The 13,063-nt window shown below is 39.3% G+C and overlaps 1 long non-coding RNA gene across 1 annotated transcript; it reads left to right on the top strand.

Annotated features, from left to right (window-relative positions):
• The first annotated feature begins 1,479 nt into the window (after nucleotides 1-1,479).
• LOC118354499 (uncharacterized) lies at nucleotides 1,480-4,767 on the top strand. Its single transcript, XR_004815092.2, has 2 exons — nucleotides 1,480-1,750; nucleotides 4,378-4,767. It is a non-coding gene; the product is annotated as an uncharacterized LOC118354499 (long non-coding RNA).
• Nucleotides 4,768-13,063: the final 8,296 nt, after the last annotated feature.

Genomic DNA, 13,063 nt, shown 5'->3' with positions numbered 1-13,063 from the left:
TAAGGGCTCTCAGCTAATTTTGATCTTGAGCTTCTAGACCAGCATACTTTCTTTGCTTTGTTTTGTACAAAGAATGTGCCAAATATCAAGGGCAAATTCAATAGAGAGTTTGAGTCAACTACTCAAACTCCTAATTTTGAAAAAGTGGTGTGGTTTTTTGTTTTTTGTTTTCAAAATAAATATTGGCTCATGGTTAGAAAGTCAGGGTCTGAGCATTGTAGCCTAGTTGAAATCTATGTATTTCCTGTCTAGATCACTGCCTTAGTGTATTACCAAAGAAAGTGCAACCTATTTTTCTGAAGCTGGAATGTAAAGTTTTGGGGTTTTTTTAAAATATTTTATTTATTCATGAGACATAGAGAGGCAGAGACATAGGCAGTGGGAGAAGCAGTAAGCTTGATGTGGGACTCGATCCCAGGACGCCGGCCGGGATCATGGCTTGAGCCAAAGGCAGATGCTCAACCACTGAGCCATCCAGACATTCATGGAATGCAAAGTTTTTTTTTTTTATTATTTTCCTCCTTACATTTTCTTTGTTTCTGTAGATACTCAAATTGTTTTACTCAAAATTTGGTTCAGATGTAATATTATAGTTATTCTTTTAAACAATAATGTTGGGCAGCCCAGGTGGCTCAGTGGTTTGGTGCCTGCCTTCGGCCCAGGGCCTGATCCTGGAGTCCTGGGATTGAGTCCCGTATCGGGCTCCCTGCATGGAGCCTGCTTCTCCAACTCTGCCTGTGTCTCTGTGCCTCTCTCTCTCTCTGTGTGTTTCTCATAAATAAATAAAATCTTTAAAAAAAAAAACAATAATGTTTGTGGGGTGCCTAGGTGGCTCCGTCAGTTAAGCATCTGACTCTGGATCTCAGCTCAGGTCTTGATCTTAGGGTTGTGAGTTCAAGTCCTCTGTTGGGCTCCATTCCCAGTGTGGAGGCTACTTAAAAACATAAACAAAAAACAACCAATAATATTTTTCCCTTGCCACAAAACTAACTTCAGAATCTGTGGATGAACAAGAAAAAAAAAGACAAAAGCTACCAATAGTTCTATCACATTTATAAACGTTGTAGTGTTTTTGTTCTTTTTGTGTGCCAACATATGCATGTGTTTACATTTATAATGGAAAAGAGGGTTTTTTAAAGATCTATTTATTTGAGAGAGAGCATGTGCATGAGAGAGAGAGTGAGAGTGTACAAAGGGAGAGGAAGAAGCAGACTGCCCACTGAGCAGAGAATCCAATGCAGGGCTCGATTCCAGAAACCTGAGATCATGGCCTGAGCCGAAGGCAGAACACTCAACTGACTGAGCCACCCAGGTGCCCCAAAAAAGAGTCAAAATTTAACCAGTTTTTTTTTCAGTGAATATGTCATGTTGTTCCATGGCTTTGTATATTCCTCCAAAACACCAATAATAGCTGAATTTTATTCAATTTTATGGATATATTAAAATTTATGTTAGTCATTTTTGTTGAGCACAGAACTTATTTCTTGTTTTTTTTTCCAGATAATACTGCAGTGAAGATTCATGGAGCTAAATTTTTGCACATATTCGTGATCATCTTCTAATAAGTAGAAAAGCAGTGGAAATTATTGAGTCGAAGGTTACACTTATATTACAGGATTCAGCATGCATTACCAAATGACTCCCAGAAAGAGCGTACCATGTCACAGTCTCAGCAACAATCACAAGAACTCTACATCCTTGTCCCCTCATCAGTACTGGACATTGAATTTGACACATGTGGTAATGCAAGGTTAGTACTAGAAAAATTAATCAGCCTAAAATTGTACCCTAACTTTGTGTTAAATACAAGAAAAGTACATGTCCTTACTCTGAAGAAATTCATAGACTATGGGTTGGATTTGTACACAGCTTAAACCCTTCCTTCCTTCCCTGCTTTTGGCTCTGGAAAAGTTACTTAATCTCTTCCTCACCTTAACTTTGCCTACCAACTCTGAGGATGGTGAGTTTATGGACTGAATTGTGTTCTCTCTTCCCCCCTAAATTCATATGTTGAAGCCTAACCCTCAATGTGATTGTATTTGGAAATGGGGCTTTTAAGGAGGTAATAATTAAGGTTAAATGAGGTCATAAGGATGGGGCCCTACTTTGAGAGGACTGGTGTTGTTATAAGAAGACAAAGAGGTGCGCTTGGGTAGCTCAGTCAGGTAAGCGGCTGCCTTCAGCTCAGGTCATGATCCCAAAGTCCTGAGATCCAGCCCTGCTCAGTGGGAAGTCTGCTTTTCCCTTTCCCTCTTCTTCTCCCCCTGCTCCTTCTCTCTCTCTTGCTTATACTCTCTCTCGCTCTCTCTCAAATAAATAAATAAAATCTTTAAAAAGGGGGGGGGGAGACAACAGAGATCTATGTCTCTTTCTCCCCCCTTGCATATGCACAGAAGAAAGGCCTTGTAAAGACACAATAAGAAGGAGCTGCCTAATAAGCCAAGGATAGAATTCTTACCAGCACTCAACTCTTCTGGGATCTCAGTCTTGGACTTTTCAGTCTCTAGAATGATGAAAGAAGAAATTTCTGTTTTTTAAATCACTCTGTCTGTGGTAGTTTGTTATGGAAGTTCAAGTAGATTAATACAGTGGGGATGTGGCCATGTAGTATTACAGTTAAGGGTGGAATGTGGAACGTTGGATATGGTTTTAACCCTTGGTTCTACCAGTTATTAGCTTTGTGACTCTGGACATGTTAATTAATTTCTTTGTGTGTCTAGCTGAGAAGGATAAATTAGTACATACATACACACACGTGTGTGTATTCTTTTTTTTTAAGATTTTATTTATTTATTTGTTTGTTTATTTATGAGAGACGCAGAGAGAGAGAGAAGCAGAGACACAGGCAGAGGGAGAAGCAGGCTCCCTACAGGGAGCCTGATGTGGGACTTGATCCCAGGACCCCCAGGATCAGAACCTGAGCCGAAGGCAGACGCTCAACCACTGAGCCACCCAGGTGCCCCTGTGTGTATTCTTATTTACTTTTTCCAACTAGACAGAATTACAGAATTATATATTACATATAATAGCTAATAATTTATGTATATACCTATGATTAATATGTTCAAAAATGATACTGCTGTTGCTACTATTACCAGTAATAATAATTGAGATGGCTCTGAGCAGACACTCAACAAATATTAGTTACCACTTACAAGTTCTGTATACCTTGGCTTGGGACAGTTATTTCCTCTCTTCAACCATTAGCTTCCCAATCTGTTCAATGGAAGTAATAATACCTTCTCCCTAATGTTCCTGTGAGGATATAGGAGATTAAATATTTAGCTCAGTACCAGAAACACAGATGGAACTTTTCTTCCCTTAGGAATGTTTTAGAAACATATGTCAGAAAAATAATTTATAGGGGTACCTGGCTGGCTCAGTCAGAAGAGCATGTGACTCTTGATCTCAGGGTCATGGATTCTAGCCCCATGTTGGGTGTAGGGATTATTAACAATAAATAAATTAAAAAAAAAAACATTTAGGAGAATAATGTATAATGCCTGACAAATTAGCAACTCAAAGAGTTTCTTCTCTGAGGAACTCTAGGATCAGGGCTGAATCAGTGAGACTTGGTCAAATTAAGTCTTTATCTTTGTCAAGAGTCTTTCCCCTTTCCCTTAGAAAACTGATCCTTTCAGTTCCTTTAGGCTGATGTTCAGTTGCCTGTCACTGAGTTTGCCTGACTAAATGCAAAAATCGTAAGAAGCCTGAGGCACCAATTAAGGAGACTGGAATAAGAGTATGGATTAGATAGGAAAGGAAGAAATTCTTTCTTCCTATGATTTTGCTTAGTAAATACTTATTTGCTTAAGAGATTTCAAGCATAGTTAAACAAAGATGTGCCAATATCTAGCAGCAAAGGAACTCTCCCAACATCATAAGCCCCTCTGTACCTGCTCTGCTTAATAGCTTTGGTAAGAACTATTCATTTGAACACTTATCATAAGACTCTATAATCCTGGGCAGCCCCGGTGGTGCAGCGGTTTGGCGCTGCCTGCAGCCCAGGGTGTGATCCTGGAGACCCGGGATCGAGTCCCATGTCGGGCTCCCTGTATGGAGCCTGCTTCTCCCTCTGCCTGTGTCTCTGCCTCTCTCTCTCTGTGTCTCTATGAATGAATAAATAAATAAATAAATAAATAAATAAATAAATAAATAAATAAATAAATAAATAAATAAAATCTTAAAAAAAAAAAGAAAGACTCTATAATCCTTATAACAACCTGATTATTCCATTGAAGACACAGAAAACAATTCAACAACCCAGGACTGGGACCCACACCCATTTGCCTTGAAGTGTACGTTTTTCCTTCTCATTTTTTCTTTCTCTCCTCTTTTTCTTCTACTACTTTTCAGATTCCTTTCTTTTCCTTCTAGTCTATCCAGATTTCAGGGCTACCTTTGCACCCATACCAGAAGTATCACCTATCCCTGTGGCTTCAAGGTCATCTCTTCTCATGACCCTGCATCTGGTGGACTAAGAGGGATACCAGCTGCCCTTTCTTTGCTGAGCGCAGAGCCCTGAGTAGCACACCAAGATGTGCAGGGGCCTGGAAGCTGAGGACCCCAGAGGAATCTAAGTTTCTGAGTCATTGAAGACAGTGCAGGTATTTCAGTGAAAAGGTCTAAGCCTTTCCAGAATGAATAAAGAGTATATTGAAGGTGATAGTTTTTTAAAATACCATATTTGGAGAACTTGAATATTTTTGGCCAAAAGAATGTCATATTGTGACCAAGGGAACTGAATAAAAGAGTTCAGTTATGGTACTTTGTGGATGCAGAATAATTGCATTTTAACAGACCTGTGTTTCAACCATTAATTTTTTTATCTTTAACAAAGGAGCCAAGAGGGGATCCCTGGGTGGCTCAGTGTTTTGGCGTCTGCCTTCAGCCCAGATGTGATCCTGGAGTTCTGGGATCGAGTCCCACATCAGGCTTCCCGAATGGAGCCTGCTTCTCCTCTGTCTGTGTCTCTGCCTCTCTTTCTCTCTTTCTCTCTCTGTGTCTCTCATGAATAAATACATAAAATCTTTTTTTAAAAAAAAAAAGGATCCAAGAATATTCAATGGGGAAAAGCGTATTTCTTCAATAAATGATATTGAGAAAACTGGATATTCGCATGAAAAATGAAATTGGTCTCCATCTTGTACCACTCACAAAAATTAACTAGAAATGGGTTAAAGACTTAAATCTAAGATCTGGAACCATAAATTCCTAGAAAATATAGGGGGGAAAGCTCCTCTTTTTAAATATTGTATATTTATTCATGAGAGACACAGAGCATGAAAGAGAAAGGTAGAGAAGCAGGCTCCCCATAGGGAGCCTGATGTGGGACTTGATCCTGGGTCGCAGGATCACAACCCAGGCTGAAGGTGGCGCTAAACCGCTGAGCCACCCAGGCTGCCCAGGGTAAAGCTCCTTGACATTGGTCTTGGCAATGATTTTTTAGACATGACACCAAAAGTACAAGCAACCAAAGCAGAAATAAACAAGTGGGACTATGTCAAACTAGAAAGCTTGTGTACAGTAAAGAAACAGTCAACAAAATGAAAAGGAAGTCTATGGAATGGGAGAAAATATCTGCAAACCACATATCTGAAAAAGAGTTAATATCCAAAATGCATAAGTAACTCATATAACTCAATAGCAAAAACAAATACAAAGTCTAAGCAAACAGTAATCCAATTTTAAAAGAATCTGAACAGACATTTTCCAAATAAAATACACAGATGGCTATCACATCACTAATTATCAGGAAAATGCAAATCAAAGCCTAAATGAGATAATTAATACCTCACACTTGTTAGAGTGACTATTACCAAAAAAACAAGAAATAAGTGTTGGTGGAGATGTGGAGAAAAGGAAACAACTTGTTAACTGTTAGTGGAAATGTAAATTGGTGTAGCCACTATGGGAAATAGTATGGAGATTCCTCAAAAAATTAAAATAGGACTACTTTATAATCTAGCAATCTACTTCTGGATGTATATCTGAAGGAAATGAAATTACTGTTTCAGATCTGCAACCCCATTTTCATTGCAGCACTGTTTACAATAGCCAAGATACAGAAAAAACCTAAATGTCCATTGATGGGTGAATGGATAAAGAAATTGTGTGATATATATATATATATAATATAAAATTATTCAGTCATAAAAAAGAAGGAAATCCTGCTATTTATGATAATATGGGTGAAACTTGAGGTCATTATGCTAGATGAAATAAGTCAGAAAAAAACAAATGCTACATGATCTCAGGTGAAATCTTTGTGGATTCACTATGTGGGATCTAAAAAAACCAAACTCATAGAAACAGAGAAGAGATTGTTGGTTTCCAGGGGGTGGAGGAAATGGGTGAAGGTGGTCAGAGGGTACCATCTTCCAGTTATAAGATGAGTAAGTTCTGAGGATGTAATGTATAGCATGGTGATTACACTTAACAATGCTGTATGTTTGAAAGTTGCTAAGGGAGTAGGTATTAAAAGTTTTCACTACATATACAAAAATTGTAACTATGTGAAGTGACAGATGTATAAACTAACCTTTTTGTGGTAATCATTACATGGCACATACATCAAATCATCATATTGTATACCTTAAACTTATACAATGTTATATGTCAGTTGTATCTCAGTAAAGAAGGGGAAAAATAAAAATTTATTTTTTTAATTAACTTTTTTCCTTTAAAATGGCCTCTGACACCTGGGAGAACTTCCAAAGGCAAACTGGAATCATCAAGGGGTCAGTAGTACAGGAGGGGTCAATTTTATTCTGATTATTTATTTCTGGAAGCCTTGATTTTTCTCCATTTGCCTAGAAATTCTTAAAGAGCAGAGAAGCCAAAATGAAGTTACAAATGAAGCTAAACTGCAGTCAGAATTACTTAGGGTTAACAAGGAACCATGGGGTTATTTAAGAAAAAGTTTTCTGTCAGGATCTGATTTGGCCCCACTGACAAAATAAAAAATTCTTAGTGAGATGGGGGAATCCATATGGGCAAGAATGTGGCCACAAACAGGTTATGTAGAGTTCACTAGTGTCAAAGAGGAGCCATGAGAGCAACTGAAATTTAAATATGCTGTTTTTAATTTTTATGGTGATATTTGTGGTTTCACTACTGGCTATCAAATTCTTAGAAAGCAGAGCAAACTAATAGTACAAATGAGGTAATAGAGAAATTATTCTTAATATATTGGATAAATGGTGAGTCATCTGGCAGCCTTGATTTTTTTTTTCCTCCATTGAACAATTAATACTAAGAGAATTTAAACTAGGGCATGATGGAATTTTATCTAATTTTTAATTATTTTTTCCTGTCAGTCTTTGACTTTCCTTCTTGGCCAGTATTAGCTCAAGTGGCCAGCATTAATGGTCCTAGGAAATTAGTTAAATAATATTCAGTTAGGTCATAGAAATTTTATTGAGGTTTGTGAAAATACATGGGGTAAAAAAAAAAAAAAAAAAAGCTTTATTTTGTTGTTTGGTGCTATGCATTTCCAACTGGCCAACAGTTTCATGATGTTAAGTATAGACAATGCTTGTGGAAGGTAAAGTTTTATGAACTGACAAAAGCTCAATTAGACCTACTGTGTTTTTGTAAGGATTTTAGATAATTTGTTGGTAGGGATTTGTAGATTGTAGGATTTGTGGACAGCCAACTAACCTCTGAATCTCAATTTCTCAATTCTGTAAAAAAGAGGAATTACTAATGATTTCTGTTTCTTATAGAAAGAAGATCTTTGGTAAAGTAGCTCATTATTTCTAGACTGAATTGTGTCTCCCCCAAATTCATATGTTGAAGCCCTAATTCTCAATGTCTGTATTTGGAATAAGGAAGTAAATAAAGTTAATCGAGGTCATAGGTTATGACACTAACAGGATTAATATCCTTATAAGGAAGAGGCACCAGAGAGCTCGTTTCTCTCCCTCCCTCTTTCTCTCTCTCCCCATCAAGTGAGGACACAGTGAGAAGGCAGCCTTCCACAGACCAGAAAGAGAGAGCTTTCACCAGAAACTGACCATGATGACATTCTAAGCTTGGACTTCTAGCTTCCAGAGCTGTGAGAAAATAAATTTTTGTTTCTCTGGAGAACCCTAACTAATACACCCATCAAAGCTTTCTAAGCATTAACTGAGTACCAGTCAATAATTTTGCAGAGGGCAATAAAGGGAGAGTCTGAGCCACCCTAAACATAAAGTACCCACTCAGTAAGGGAAGAGCCAAATATATTTTTTAAAGATTTTATTTATTTATTCATGAGAGACCCACAGAGAGAGGTAGAGACAGAGGCAGAAGGAGAAGCAGGCCCCATGCAGGGAGCCAGATGTGGGACCTGATCCTGGGACCCAGGATCACGCCCTGAGCTGAAGGCAGACATTCAACTGCTGAGGCACCCCAAAAAAGAGTCAAATATTAATGGAATCCCAACTGAGGAACTTGAGCTATTCTCTAAGGCATGGAGACTAGGAAAAGAGAGACAGTTCTCTTTTTTCTACTTTATTTAACAAACTATGTTAGATACGTAGCTGGGATTTGATTGAGTCTAGGTTTTAGTCATGTATTCGCAAAAAAGTATATTTTGCCTTGATTAGTAAATTTAAATATATGCACATTGAACAGTAAATTTCATTTGTTTTGTTTGTGTTAGGTACACTGATCAACGTGTGCCAGCCTAGCACTATGCAATAGATACTTATGGCAAAAACATTTATTGTTCACTGATTATCTCACTCATGTTTCCCAGCTGCCTTCCAGTTAGAAACTAGTTCCAGCCAATGGGTTGTGAGTAGAAATTACTATATCAAACCCTAGGCCAAACCACAGAAAAAAGAATGTGAGTTCTCTGCACTCTTCCCCAGTGATGACAATGTAAGCATCTTGATCAAATACAGCTATGGCTGTCACTGGGGATGGAGATGCAAATCCCTGGAGTCACCTTTGGAAGTGAACCATGGTTTTTAGAAACCAGGTTGGGGAAGCCACTTCATGCATGGCTATTTAAATTCTAATGAGACTGGGAATGAGGTTACACAGCCTTCCAGCTTGTTTTACCTAAGTCATGGCTACTCATTTGTTAGGCAGTTTTCTAGAATTAGTGTATGAGAGAAATAGAGCAAAAAAAGTTGCTCATGTATCTTTTTAAGTCTCTAAGTAGGATTGGTCTATTCCATATGAACTCTATGGCCCAGTCACAGATATAATTACAAACATTACTATAGAGCATATCTTATGGAATAACAAGTCAACTGTAAACACAAGTTTAAGTGGCTATAGTTGTTCTTATTGTCTGTCAGAAAGAAATGTCTGGTCATAATGATAAATTATTACTTTAGGAAACATCTTGAGTAGATAGGACCTACTTCTCATGAACCTTTGGGAATGACACAGATTTCAATGTTATCAGTGGCTCCAGCCAAAAATTTTAGTGGAAGAATTTTTTGACATCTTAAGATGCCTGTACTTGGCATGAGTCTTTGCCTTGGTAGCATTCTGGGGTCATGTACAGGATAGGCAGAGCATGTTCAACTAGATTGAAAGTCATAGGCTGATGGGTCCTCCCAGGCTATAGCATCTCAATAGACAGGCTATAAAATAATGGCTTTGCCAGGTAGGAACCAAAGCCAGGAGACAGAAAGGGTCTCTGGGGTCATCAAACCCTGTTCTGGGTAAGGATGCCTCTGGTGAAAAGCAAGATTTGAAAACTTAGTTTTTAGCAGTTCTGAGGCTGTCACCAGCAATGAGGCAGTGGGAAAAAGCCTAAAGGAAGCTGCCAAGGCTTGCATACCTAAGGGAAGGTGCTTCTGGAACCATTAACATATTGTTGAAAGTGACAGCAGTAATGTGAAGAAAGTGATGGGGGAAGAGGGTGGAGGAGAAGATATCTGGAGAAATTGTCATTGCTAGAGTGTAGTAGAGGCTGCCTCAAGCCCTGGTATGAAATCTACTGAGCAGAGTGGACCAGCAATACCTGGGATATGGGCACTGCTGGTAGCCCACTGCTGTTGCCAGTTAACAGTAATACTCCCAAAGAACAACTCTAAATTCATGAAGATAATAAATAAAAATATTTAATAAAATAAATAAATAAATAAATAAATAAATTAATTAATTAATTAATTAATTCATGAAGATGTTGCTCATTAGGTTGAATGTTTGAAATCACTGGACACCCCTCCTAGTGGATTCCATTTAATAAATTACATGAAAATGCATGACACTCTTGAGTATGTCAGTTCTGAAATGAACGGTAAGTACACTAGAAAGGCCACTTAAGTCCATTTAAAACAGACTAGGAACAGGGACCTGGGAGATACTTGCTTGTATTGTGGTAAAGAAATGTTAATAACAGCATTGCAGAAAGTGATAAGACAAAGGTTGGAATGTGTCTCCAGGTATGCCCTCAAAGGCTTACACCTGGAATGTTGTACAGAATTATCTAAACTATCTTAGGTAAAAGTTGGGTGCATCTCTTGTTGTTAGTTATGGATCCTCTTCTATGGTATGGAGGCATAATGGAGAGAATTCATTGCATAAAAGCAAAAGAGTAATAAACTATTCAAATACAACTGAAGACCTCCATGAAACTGTGCACTAGAGTGAAAAATACTGAGGAGAGGTTTGTACTGCTAGGTTGAATACTCGTATTACAGGTAGTGTTAGTACATTTATAGTGTGACTTTCTTTCCTGATGTAATAAGGTTAATGAACTCATGCTCTTTTTCTAGGTTACAGAGTTCTGGTTGTATATGATATACAGTAGCCAATTGAAGCAGGCACTGTTAGTGCCTTACCCAATATCCCCTAGGCCCAGCTCTGCAGTTGTGGTAAACAATTTCCACCAGGATAGCAGCTCCTTACCCCAAGGGCCTGCCTCTCTGCTTAGTGACTCTCTGCAGCATCAGAGGAGTTTGCTGAGCCACACACTGGAGCAACTCGAAGGGCAGGAGAGTTAATGGCCCAGAAACAACTCCCAACAATAGAGAAGGAGAATGGTGAACTACTGCCCTAGCCTTCCAGCCTGTGATAGAAAAATTCTGAGATGCCCTCCACACAGTTTCACCGAATGTGCTCAAGACATTTGAGCCCCCATCTCCCACTGTGGTAATCTGCTAATTAATGTACCCAATCTTAGTTTTTCTGTCTTCCTGTCTCATTGCTCATCCCCTAGATGTGCTTCCTGGGATCACTTCTCAAAAAACCAACTGGACCCATGTTCTGGTCTCCGGGTCTGTACTCCAGATAAACAGAACCAACAGGATAAATAGATTGATCTATATCTGTACCTATATCTACATCCACATCTATATATATAGAAAGAGAGATTCCAAGGAAATGGTTCACACAATTATAGACTGGTGAGTTCAAAATCTACAGAGCCAGTGTTGCAGTTTAAGTCTGAAGGCAGGCAGGCTGCTACAGAACCAAGAAGAGTCCATCGATGTGCCAGTTCAAAGGCTATCAGGCAGGAGAATTCTTACTCTGGGAAAGGTAAGCCTTTTGCTCTATTTAAGTTTCCAATGGATTGAATAAGGTCCAACCACATTATGGAGGGCAGAGTGCTTTATGTAGTCTACTTGTTTAAATGTTAATTTCATCCTGAAACACCTTCACAAAAACATCGGGATAAGTTTGACCAAACATGCAGGCACTCCATGGTCCGGTGAAGTTGGTCCATAAAATCAGCCGTTACAGGGTCTGATTTGGGAGAAATCCAAACCAAGGCACCAAGCGTAGTTCACTCTTCAATTTGTAATGAGAGCAAAAACCTCTAAGAAGAGCGTTTGTTTTATAACAATCATCCACCTCAAGAACTGTACTTTGCACTCTTTGACAATTTGTCCACATTCCAGGACGTAAACTTATGGCCCCCATTAAGGAGCCCTCTGAGAAAACCAGACCTGGTGTCAGTGTCCATGGATTTGATACAGGAAGAGTTCGGGTCCAGGATGAAATAAAAGTTTGGTGTGTGCGCATTCAGTACACTCTGCTTAACATCTGCCCTGATCTTCAGGTATGTTTTGTCTTTCTCTGGAGGAGGCACTTAGTTCTACTAATAGGGAGGTGGGAAGGTTGCTTATTCCAGCTACATACACCACCTTCCCCCACTCTTAGGAGGGTCCCAAGCCAGTCACAGTAGCTAAAAATGGTCCCTGGTGGTGTCGCTGTCCGAGGTGCTGACTGAATGCTCAAGCCTCCACGTTATGCCTGTTTTTCTGTCCTTTTGTGCCACCCAGTGTTTTTTGGTTTTGTTTTTAAAGATTTTATTTTTTTCAGAGAGAGAGAGAGAGAGAGAGAGAGAACGAATGGGGGGGGGCAGAGAAAGAGGGAGAAGCAGACTCCCCACCAAGCAGGGAGCCCGATGTGAGGCCTCTATCCCAGGACCCTGAGATCATGACCTGAGAGGAAGGCAGATGCTTAACAGACTGAGCCACCCAGATGCCCCCTATTTTTAATGCTCAAAAAGATGCCGAAGACTGAAAGAGCAGGGTTTTTGAGACATAGACTAGAATTAAGGAGTAAACACGAGATTTTGGCTTCTACTGAGGTTTGTTACAGGATTTAGGGCTCAAGCCTATGTGTCTCCATTCACACTGAAGAATCAACATTTTTTTGCTGTTGCATATTCCCAGAACAAATTCTGGTATTTAGCACAATTAATAGAAGAGAGCAGAGCTAAACAGAGCAGCCAGGGCTGCAGCTTGTAGACTATTAACCAAAAAGGGGAGGCACAGGGGTGCCCGGGGTGGCTCAGTTGGTTAAGTGTCTGCCTTCAGCTTTGGTCATGATCCTGGAGTCCTGCAGTTGAGCCCTGCATTGGACTCCCTGCTCAACGGGGAGTCTGCTTCTGCTTCTCCCTCTGCCCACCCCCCAATCCCTGCTCATGTGCTCATGCTCTTTTTCTCTGAAACAAATAAATCTTTTTTCTTTCTTTCTTTCTTTCTTTCTTTCTTTCTTTCTTTCTTTCTTTCTTTCTTTCTTTCTTTCTTTTTTTTTTTTTAAAGGGAGGCACTGTACTTTGGCAATCTCTGGCTTGGAATTTTCCTCTTTCTGACTTCCTACATCC

The sequence above is a fragment of the Canis lupus genome, chromosome 4 (assembly GCF_003254725.2).
Source record: "Canis lupus dingo isolate Sandy chromosome 4, ASM325472v2, whole genome shotgun sequence".
Lineage (NCBI taxonomy): Eukaryota > Metazoa > Chordata > Mammalia > Carnivora > Canidae > Canis > Canis lupus.
The sequence above is the reverse complement of the archived record's forward strand: the minus strand, read 5'-3'. Positions and strand labels throughout refer to the sequence as shown.